This window comes from Hylobates moloch, unplaced genomic scaffold (assembly GCF_009828535.3).
Source record: "Hylobates moloch isolate HMO894 unplaced genomic scaffold, HMol_V3 SCAFFOLD_23, whole genome shotgun sequence".
Classification (NCBI taxonomy): Eukaryota; Metazoa; Chordata; class Mammalia; order Primates; family Hylobatidae; genus Hylobates; species Hylobates moloch.
Window position 1 is genome coordinate 642,893 of NW_026652298.1, and position 12,129 is coordinate 655,021.

The window sequence follows — 12,129 nt, forward strand, 5'->3', positions numbered from 1 at the left end:
ATACCTAATGCTAAATGACAAGTTAATGGGTACAGGAAATCAACATGGCACATGGATACATATGTAACAAACCAGCACATTGTGCACATGTACCCTAAAACCTAAATTATAAAAAAAAAAAAAAAAATACTCTTTTCAAAATACGCTTCTTTTGGCTTCCTTACCACTTTCTTACCTTGTATATCTTTGGTTACTGAATTGAATTTAATTTCCCTAGCATCTTCAGCAAAGCTTCGTGGCATCCCTTATTTTGAGTTCAAGGTGCCATTTGGTGTAAAGCCCTGTATGAATAGATCTCTTTGGTAGGGATGGAAGTACTGATTCAAAGCTAAAAAGGTAAGCCCACACTGGAGAAAGACTCATTGGCCTGTAGAGGGTAACCAAAGCTGCAGGCATGTATGAAATAATCTAAGATACTGAATGTTTCAACACTCAGTGTCTGCAAAATAATCTTGCAAAGGAGACTTTCAGTAACCAAAGATATACAAGGTAAGAAAGTGTTAAGGAAGCCAAAAGAAGAGTATTTTGAAAAGAGGATGTTGAAAATGAAATGATCCACAGTAAAAATAAATGCTGAAAAGTCAAATAATATGAGATTTGAAGATGTCAGTTGTATTCTGAAGCTCTTAGAAAGAACTGCTTTGGTGTGATAATGAGGGTGATGAGAAAAACGGGAACACTGTAATTTGGCCAGCATTTGGGAAAGTTTGTGGAAAAGAGGATGGAGAGACTCTAGCTTAGAGAGAAGAGAGGTCAATGAGATTTTTTGTTTGTTTTTTGCTTGTTTGTTTAAAAATAGAAAATATGTAAATAAAGAGATCCAGTTAAAGAATGAACCATTAAGTTACCCATTATTGCTGTGTTTTTATTGCTTAGTGTGACTATTTATCCTATGGAAAATGAAAAAGTTTTTATTTAACAGCATAATCTTCAAAGGCATTTGAGCTATTCTTCTTTTACTTCATTTTTTAATACCCTGTCTTAAACTTGAATCACAAATAACTCCCAAGAAGGTATTTTTGCAATAAATAAGCAAATACAGAAACTCATTTGGAGCTCACAGTATTTGTTATTATAGGTATTCCATGGCATGAGATAATCAGTTAACAAGGCAGTAACCTTTAATAGGAGCTGCTTTCTTCTGAATACTGTCTAAGCATTTGTGATAATTGTTCAGGCTCAAAAAGAAAGGATTGCTGCTCCCCAGGAGTTCAAAATTGAATGGATGAAGTGATGAATAAAAGTACTGAAAGGTTTGTGAAATACTAATGGGAAGAAAAACTGAAGGATAATTTATCTTTCCTGTAGTATCATTAAATCTCACTTTAAAAACTAAATCCTTGCCCTAAGAAGTTTATACAATCTTTTTTCCATGACATATACGAGAACTAAAGCCAAGAAATTCTATTATTACCACCCTTAAAATTGGGCTGTATCCATGCCACACACACAGAAATCTTTTTAAGTAAGCATGATAGTCATTTGTTCATTGATTAGTAAACTTTATGTATGAAGTCAGTCTAGCAGACAAACTTTTTTATTCCAATAGGATAACTGCAATCTTCACCCTCCCAAGTTTCTATTTTTCCTCCTGAAATTCCTACTATTGTTCAGGCAGCAGCCAGGACTTTTCTGTATGTCCTACCCTCAGGGTCTGCTTGATATTGTAAAACTGCTGAGTCATCACTTACTTTGTGTTTCAAAATAAACTTGACAAGTACAGCAGAATAAAATACAGCTTTGAAATAAATAAACCTGGATATTTTGATGCCAAATCCAAAGTTTACATCATAGGAGAATAATAATAGATGAAGAGAACTGAAGGTCCCCAGTCAGCTCTGTTAGGCTGCCTAACTCATACCATATCAAGTACCATCTTTGCCAATTCTAGAAGCCAAGTGAGCGTCAAATTGCCTTCTAAGGTCACTCAGTGACTATTCATGAATGTGTTTTCTGAGCACTGGCTGTGCTGGGCAAACCTTCCTGTGGGTACCCTGAAAAGTTGTTTCATGGTTAGCATCTAGCACACAGTCTATTGATTGTCTAGGAGGGGAGACAGACAAGTACACAATTCAGTCATTTTTAGTGTGTTTGCAGAGTTGTGCCACCATCCCCATAATCTAATTTTAGAATATTTTCATCACCCCCAAAGAAACCTTGTACCCATTAGTAGTCACTCCCCTTAGCCCTTGGCAACCACCAATCTATTTTCTGTCTCTAGATTTTTCTTTTCTGGACATTTCATGTAAATTGTATCATAGAATACATGGTGATATGGTTTGGCTGTGTCCCACCCAAATCTCATCTTGAATCTGTTGTGGGAGGGACCCACCGGGAAGTAACTGAATCATGGTGGGAGGTCTTTCCCGTGCTGTTCTTGTGAGAATTAGTAAGTCTCATGAAATCTGATGGTTATTATAAGGGGGAGTTTTCCTGCAAAAGCGCTCTTTTCTTGTCTGCCACCATGTGAGACGTGCCTTTTGCCTTCTGCCATGATTGTGAGGCCTCCCCAGCCATGTGGAAGTGTAAGTCCAATAAACCCCTTTCTTTTGTAAATTGCCAAGTCTCAGGTATGGGTATGTCATTATCAGCAGCGTGAAAGTGGACTAATACATATGGTCATTTGTGACTGGCTTTTTTCACAGAGTTCATTCATGCTTTAGCATTTATCGGTACTTCATTTCTTTTATTATGTTTCATGTACGACATAATGTTCCGTTGTACACATAACCACTGCATCAGTTGCTGCACATTTGTGTTGTTTCTACTTTCTGGCTATTATAAATATTGCTGCTATGGACACTTTTGTACATGTTTCTGTGTAAACATATGTTATCATTTCTTTTGGCTAGATAGCTATATAACACATGACAATTTTTAGCAACTACCACTGAGCGCTTTAGACCTCTATAGACCTGGTGGTTTGGAAAGGTCTCATTCTCCCAACCCTTGCCCTCATGTATAATCTATGCTTGGTATATTAGTCAGGGTTCTCCAGAGAAACAGAACTAATAGGATATACGTACAGGAAGAGATTTATTAGAGGAATTGTCTTATGTGATTATGGAGGCCGAGAAGTACCGTGATCTGCTGTCTCCAAGCTGGTGACCCAGGGAAGTTGGCAGTGTAATTCCAGTTCAAGTCCAAAAACCTTGAAAAAAAACAAAGGAGTCAAGGGGGTACATTTTAATCCAAAGGCAAGAAAAGACCAATGTTCCAGCTCAAGTAGCTAGGCAGGAAGCACAAAAGGGCAAATTCCTCCTTCCTCCACCTTTTTGTTCTATTCAGGTCCTCAATGTCCACCCACATTGGGAAGGGCAGTCTGCTGAGTCCACTGACTCAAATGTGAATGTCATCTGAAAATGTGGTCATAGATATACCCAGAAATCATGTTTAACTGGGCACTCCATAGCATAGTCAAGTTGACACAAAAAATTAACCATTATACTTTGTTAAGATCAATCAGAATTAGAGTGAGCTCTGTGCCCAGAACACAGTGTGGTGAATTTTTTTTCTGTTTTTGCACAGATCATTTATATATATTTTACCTGGTTCTACATGGGTTTATGTAGTCAGTACACAGGAAGCTACAACAAGCTAATTGGAATTAATATAATTATTAGAATACGTTGAGGAAACTTGGTGTTAATGAATGGTTTCATTCAAAATAAATGAGTCATCTAAAATAATTTAATTGAAATAAATATCTATAATTAACTGAGAAGTTTTGGGAGTAGAATATTATAGTCAAGTACCAAAAGAAAAATCCTAGTAAAATAATAGACTCTAGAAATAGAAAGACCTACTTTTGAGTTTCAGCTTTTTCACTTGTTATTTTGCTTTGAGCAAGTTGTTTAACCTCTGTAAGCCTATCTCATTATTTCTAACGCAGGATTAATAACAGTACTTATTTTTTAGGATTGTTGTTAAAATTAAATAAGATAATATTTGTAAAGATTGAGTGTAGAGGCTGGTTTATAACAAGAGCTCAAGAAATACGCTTTTCTCAGCTGACACCAATGTGCTCTGTCCATCTGAGGACACTAAGGCCGCCTTGGAGTGAGACGTTCACTTTAGTAGATAACGAACAACTCACCTGCCTGGCAGCACTAACCCTGGACTTGCCTGAACCACGGCCTCCATCTCCAAGCTTTTGCATCTACTAAGCCCTCGTTCTGCACAATGACAAGGTGACCATCACAGAGGATAAGATCAATGGCATCTTTAAAGCAGCTGGTATAAATGTGGAGCCTCCTGGCCTTCCGTGGTTGTTGAAGTAATGAGTATTTTACAGGGATTCTAGTGGATTGCTCAATGCAATTCTTCAGCATGAGTATTACTGTTTATGTCAAAAAAGTCATCTTTGACAATTTGATGCTATCAGGTAAAATTGCCCTGTTTCATTGCTGCCTTCTTTTGAAAAGTGATGTTTATGACGTGGAAGTTGCTTAATTATATGGCTGACTTGGTTTTTGAGGTCTATCAAAGACTTTCTGTTTTTGACTTAGGAATTCTTTGAGAATACCTTTCATGTGAAATAGTGTAAAATCATTTACTAAGAAATATGTAAAATATCTACATAGAAAAAGTTCTAGAAAGGTATAGAAAAAATATTTACAATAGCTTTGTAGGAGAAAGTTGAATAGCAGAGATGAAAATGGTGGCAAAGGCTGAGAAGATAGAATTTTAATTGTTACTGTATATATTTCTACACTGCTCTTTTTGATTGTTAAACAATGATCTGCTACTAGCTTTGCAACTGAGAACGTGTGTGCTTTGAGAAACTCATGTGGCATTTTTTGCACATGCATTTTTTCCTTTTTCTAGGTATCACTGTTCCCATTTTACATATAAAATACAGCAAAAGAGATGCCTCCCTGAGTAGAGAATGCTTTTATTATTTTCCTCTTTTTCCTACTAAAAATATTTGTAAAATGAGAACACTAGAACATTGGGGTTAAGTAAGAATCAATAATGGCACTAAATTCTCAAGATAGAAATTCAGTAGTATCCATTAATCACAGAGTATATGTATCTTATTTATAAATCATCTCCAAATAATCTTACTTTGGTAGAGTAAGTGGATTTTGGTTTAGTAAACATTTGGTGTGATATGTTTCCAGAATAAGAATTTCAGCAATGGACTATATTGTGCATTTGTGTTGCCTATAGGGAGTGACAAATCCAATCAAAGCTTATTGTACTTTTTATTATTCCCATAATAAGAAATACAATAAAGTAGAATATAGATGGCTTGAGGCACTCACTGCTTTATATAAATAAGATTTTTAATTAAGGAAGAAACTACATAACTACTTATTTTAATTTAATCATAGTTTTTCATCATTTTATAACTTTACATCAGCTGCTATAAATTCATGTCTAAAATACCATTGCACCGAATGAAAAGCTGGAAATGGTGAAGTGGATGTTGCTAAAGAAATTGAGATGTTATTTCTGGTACATTCTTCAGGAGGAAAACTCCTTTATCTGGTTTTAGATGATGGTCTTGAAACATCTGATTTTTTAAGCTATAATTATGTGACTTTTTATTCTTTTAATGTCACAAAGTAATATTGCAATCTCCAAGTGACTTTGAATATGGCAATTTTAGCTTTTATAATAATTTTTTTGATAGCTGAATTCTAAATGTATCAATTAATTAGAAAAAAGTCACCCTAGTTTTGGAGACAAATCAAAATAATAGGAAGGAAACCTTAAAATCATATTTAAAGATATTCAGACAACTTTTAAAGATACTATTATTATTTAAAAACAATTGAAAATTATTTTTAAATACCTTAAAAGTATTTTTTCATAATCTGATTAATGTTTATCAAGTGATTCCAAGAATGAGACAATGATACAGGTATTTTAGGACATACATTCATTCATTCATTCAAAAATATTTACTAGGCACATCTACTATGTATCAAGTTCTATTCTAAATTCTGGTAACACAGTGGCAAATAAACCATCAAAAGAAATGTTTGACAACCATTATATTCCAGACACTATGCTTGGTACTGGGGTATAGCAATGAATTAAAAAGAAAAAATTCTGGGCTCGGTGGCTCACGCCTGTAATCCCAGCACTTTGGGAGGCCGAGGTGGGCGGATCACCACGTCAGGAGATCGAGACTACCCTGACTAACACGGTGAAACCCCGTCTCTACTAAAAATACAAAAAATTGGCCGGGCGCGGCGGCGGGCGCCTGTAGTCCCAGCTACTCGGAGAGGCTGAGGCTGGAGAATGGCGTGAACCCGGGAGGCGGAGCTTGCAGTGAGCCGAGATTGCGCCACTGCACTCCAGCCTGGGTGACAGAGCGAGACTCCGTCTCAAAAAAAAAAAAAAAAAAAGAAAAGAAAAAATTGTCTGTTCTCATGGAACTTACCTTCTAACTCATACATTCAAAAATATGAAAGATAAATGAGTAAAACAGACAGTATATTTGACAGTGATAAGTACTCAAAGGTAACATAAATAAAGCAAAGTTGAGTGTGCGTGTGTGTGTGTGTGTGAAATTTTAGATAGGGTGTCAGGATAAAACTAATTGAGAGCATGATTTCTTTAATAAGCACTTGAAAGAAGCAGGCAGAGCTCTATCTGGGAGATTACCTGGTATCTAGTCGAAGAGAATCCTAGGCAAAGGCAATAGAGGTGGCAAAAGCCCCGAGGAAAGATTGTGAACGAAATGTTCCAGGAAGAGCTGGGAGGTAAGATGGTCACCGTGAAGAGAGCAAGATGGAGTGGATAGGAAATAAGGTTAGAGGTGCAATGCAAATTGGTTACCTTTGTAAAAGATTGTATATGATCTTATAGGTCACTGTAAGGATTTGAGCTTTTACACTAAGAGAAATGAGTCATTGGAATTTTTTTAAGCAAGGAGATGACACGACTTATGTTTCAACAGGATCATTTTGACTTCTGTTTCAACAGTATAAATTTGTCTGTTGCCTTCAAAATGTATGTCAGTGTGGCAAGGAAAAAGCAAGAAGACTAGTTGGGAGGCCACCTTAATTATTGAGTTTGGAGATGATGTTGGCCTTGATTGTGGTGGTAAGTTGGTAGACACCTAGAAGTATTTTGAAGGTGGATCCAACTTCAGCATTTATATGGAGACAACTCTATATAAATACTGTGACAATCTTTATATAGAGGATGACAGAAAGGAAAAAAAATGACTCTAAGATGTTGGGCTGATTGTCTTCAAGTAAGTGTCTGCCATTTAACTGAAATGGGAAAAAATGGTAGCAGTGGAAGACTCCCCTCTGTAGCCCCACCCCCAAGAGTGGTGTTTAGTAGTTCAGTTTTGTATGTGTTAAATTTGGACGCCTTTGGACATTCAAGTGGAGATATCTGGATATATGGCGAAAGATCCAGGCTGGTAAAATGATTGAACATCATATTCCATTTAATGCCACAAAATGAAATAACTTCATTTAAGGAGTTAGTATAGATGGAAAAGAGAAGACTTCCAAGGACTAAGCCTTGGGTACTCCAATATTTAGAGTTTGCAGAAATAAGGAATCCCAGCAAATGAGACAGAGAAGGAGTCACCAGAAGTGTAGGAGGTAATCCAGGTACATATTGTGCCTTGGAAGCCAAGAGAAAAAGTACTTCAAGGAAGCAAGAGTAGTCAACCAGGCCAAATAACACTAGATAAAGTACTATGAGGACTGAGACATAAACACTAGATTTAGCAAAATTCAGGGTTTTTTTTTTTAAATGACCTTGATGAGAACAGTTTTACTGGACTGATGGGGATAAAACTTGGAGTGTATTCAAGAGAATGGGGTGGAGGGGAAGAGAAATTGCGAGAAATTGCAGGTGTTGAGTACAGCATGGACAACTCTGCCAAGGAGTTATATCTAAAAGAAAAGAAAAGAAAAGAAGGAATAGTAGCTGGAGGTGGAAATGAAGTCAAGATATAAAATATATGGCTATACATAATGTTTGAAAGCATGTTTTTGAATCTTTTATTACTGCATTTTGATTATAGCATCTCATACAAGTCACATTATAACCGAGAATTAAGAAAAAAATAAGAGATCATAGTCTGATTCAAATGTAGAAAATGGGCAAGCAATGACTGAAGAGACTTTATGCCTAAGAGGTTCACCTGCCAATGAACATGATTTTTACAGTTGTATTATGATTATGATGAACTGATAGGCCTCAGAAACGTCAAGTGATTTGCTACACACTTTATAAGAAAATCAACTAGCAAGAAGCCATTGTATTAGAAAGAGCCTTGACCTTGGTGAAGTGGCAACAGACTGCAAAGTCATAATGTTATTTTTCACTTAAATTGGAATTAAGACTTTAGGAGGAAAATGCTCCTATGGGAGGAAAGACTTTCCAGAAGGAATTACAAAAAACTGTATGTATGTATGAATCTTTACTCTTTGCGAGGAAGTGTTCTTGAAATAAGAGATGGGAATCATAAAACTTAGACATTTTATATGCTGGATTTATTATTATGTATTATGAGTCAAATTGTGTGTCCCTAAAAGACATGTTGGACTCCTAACCTTCAGTACCTCAGGATGTGGCCTTATTTGGAAAGGTGACTGCAGATGTAATGAGTTAAAATGAGGTCGGCTGGGTGCTGTGGCTCACACCTGTAATTCCAGCACTTTGGGAGGCCGAGGTGAGCAGATCACGAAGTCAAGAGATCGAGACCATCCTGGCCAAAATGGTGAAACCCCGTCTCTACTAAAAATACAAAAATTAGCTCTGTGTGGTGACACACGCCTGTAGTCCCAGCTCCTCAGGAGGCTGAGGCAGGAGAATCACTTGAACCCAGGAGGTGGAGGTTGCAGTGAGCTGAGATCGTGCCACTGCACTCCAGCCAGCCTGGCGACAGAGCTAGACTCCATCTCAAAACAAACAAACAAACAAACAAAAACAAGGTCACACTGGAGTAGGATGAGCCCTTAACTCAGTATGATTGGTGTCCCGAGAAGAGGAAAAGAGACCCAGAGACGCAGACATGTAAGGGGAGAACACTGTGTGATGACAGAGGCAGAGATTACAGCACTGCAGCCATCAGCCGTGGAACACCAAGGAATGCCAGCAACCACCAAGGCTAAGGAGAGGCAAGGAAGCACTCTCCCCTCCAGATTTCAAAGGAAGCGTGGCCCTGCTGATAGTTTGATTTTGGACTTCTCCAGAACTGTGAGAAAATAAAGTTTTCTGCTTTATTTCCAGATTTTTTACTCAATAAGGATATTAAAATCATGTTTGTAAAACCCACCCAGTTTATAAAAGCCACCCAGTTTGTGGTACTTTGTTACGGCAGCCCTAAGAAACAAATACACTATCTATTGCCAAATGTAGGAAAATATAGTGAAAAAAACCTTGCTTAGAGTTTGAGTTCCAGTCTGAAAAACAAAAACAATGTAGCAACTGGGCAGCCGTGGATGAATAACAGTATAAACCGAAGAATCCAGCAGTATTCTTATATTATTAAATACAATTATTAAGAACAGACTATGTGATTCTTTCCCTGCAGCATCCCAAATCTCCAGAATAGCCTATCTGCAGTGTATGTATTATAGATCCTATTTCATAGATGAGGAAACCAAAGCTTAAGGGAGTAAAAATAATGAGTGAGATAGAATTCTGGCAGATCTGAACAATTTCTATGAAACATCTCCCTTCCATTAAAGTAGAGAAGAAAATAGCACATGAGAAAGTTATCAAAGTTACCTACCAATGTGTGTGAAAATATGTTCCTAAAACTCATTTAATAAATTTTTTGTTATTAACAAAAGGCACGTTTATGATTTTCTCATACTCCATTTTTTTAAAATACAAGAACTTTGCTTCATGTTTTATATGAGGGTAAAGAGATTTAATCTATAGAGCCATTAAACAAGAATTGAATTGGTGCATGACCTGTATGAAAACATCATGTGGCTCTAAAAATAAGATTTTTAAGAACAGATACCATAATTTCTAGAATGATTGCTCAAAGAAATGAATGGTCCTCAACCCCAAACAACCAAAGAAAACAGAAAAGCCTGACAGAGACCTTTATTAAAATGTATCACTTCAGGTAAGAAAATATAAAATGTGACAAAATCAGAATAAATGAATATAAATAACAATGAGTAAGAAAAACATGATTTTAATAGCTTTATTAAGTAGAAAATCTGGAAATAATTGAGCCCTAAAACATAAAAGAGATATAAAATGTATTGTGACTTTTGGTTACTTAGTCAGATGTTTGTGTTTTGAAGAAAATGAAAAAAAAAAATTATAAGAGAAAATATTCTGCTTAAAAAAATTAGTGGAAAAATCAGAGTATTTTTGGCTATGTACCAGTCCTATATAGCAGCAGTCCCCAACCCTGGGGCAGTAGCCTGCTAGGAATCGGGCCACACAACAAGAGGTGAATGGTGGGTGAGCAAGCTAGTGATGTGGTTGGGCTGTGTCCCCACCCAAATCTTACCTTGAATTGTAATAATCCCCACTTGCCAGTGGCAGGGCCAGGTTCAGATAATTGAATCATGGGGTTGCTTTCCTCCATGCCATTCTCGTGGTAGTGACTAAGTCTCACGAGATCTGATGGTTTTATAAATGGGAGTTCCCCTGCACACACTCCCTCTTGCCTGCTGCCATGTAAGATGTGCCTTTGCTTCTCCTTTGCCATGATTGTGAGGCCTCCCCAGCCATGTGGGACTGTGAGTCTATTAAACCTCTTTCCTTTATAAATGACCCATCTCAGGTATATCTTTATTAGCAGTGTGAGAACAGACTAATACAGCTAGCATTCCTGCTTGAGCTCGCCTCCTGTCAGATCAGCTCCAGCATTGGATTCTCATAGGAGCTCGAACCCTGTTGGGAACTGCGCATGCAAAAGACCTAGATTGTGAGCCCCTTATATGCCTGATTATGCCTGAGGTAGAACAGTTTCATCCTGAAACCACCCCTCGACCACGGTCCTTGGAAAAATTGTCTTCCATAAAACCTGTCCTTGGTGTCAAAAGGGTTGGGGACTGCTGCTATACAGTATCTGTATATGTGTTTTAATGCCTAGGTTATTGACCTTTTGCATTATCTTATGAATCTCACACATATCAATGTTTAGTGAAGAAAAAGAATATTTCTTCACTAAATTTTTCTTCAGATAACAGGCTTCAGCCTTGATGGAAAAACTTCCTTATGTTCAATTCTTCAAAATGATCTATTTATATGAGTGTCATATGGCTAAGTTCCTGGCCATAGCCTCAGCTAAATTTCGTTCTTTCTTGTCCTAGGAGGGCAGACATCTTTATCTTTTTGTCAGTTGGGAGAAAGATAAAAGATGAAGCAGCTGGAGAGAACCGTTCCTGTGGAGGAGGAGTGGTTACTATTCTTTGACTCCAGTCCTCTTCATCTGTAGCCACTTCCTCCCTTGTACCTCTGCTGTCTTATCCCAAAGAAAACTGCTCACTGAGGCAAGTGGCATTTTCAAGAAGATATTGCAATGGCATCCACAAAGCCTATTCATGTTGAGAAATGAGGGAGAATGTGCTTCATACAGTGGTCCCGCCATATAGTCTTTTATGAACCAAGATAAAACTGTCATTTCTTCTTCTTTAACAGCAAAAATGATTTGTAATAATTTCATGCATTATTGTGAAACAAACAGCATAGTAATTAAGATGATAAACTTAGGTACTAGACAGAACTGGTTTCTAGTTTCAGTTTTTTCAACTTTCTAAAGTGATGCATGGCAAATGATTTAATCTCTCTAAGCCCAAATTTCCTCTGGTGATAGGGTTTATGAGAACAAAGGACATCATACTTGGAAAGCACCAATTTCAGTGCTTGTAGAAAGGCCATCAGAGAAATGCAAATCAAAACCACAATGAGATACCATCTCACACCAGTTAGAATGGCAACCATTAAAAAGTCAGGAAACAACAGGTGCTGGAGAGGATGTGAAGAAATAGGAACACTTTTACACTGGTGGTGGGACTGTAAACTAGTTCAACCATTGTGGAAGTCAGTGTGGCGATTCCTCAGGGATCTAGAACTAGAAATACCATTTAACCCAGCCATCCCATTACTGGGTATATACCCAAAGGACTATAAATCATGCTGCTATAAAGACACATGCACACGTATGTTTATTGC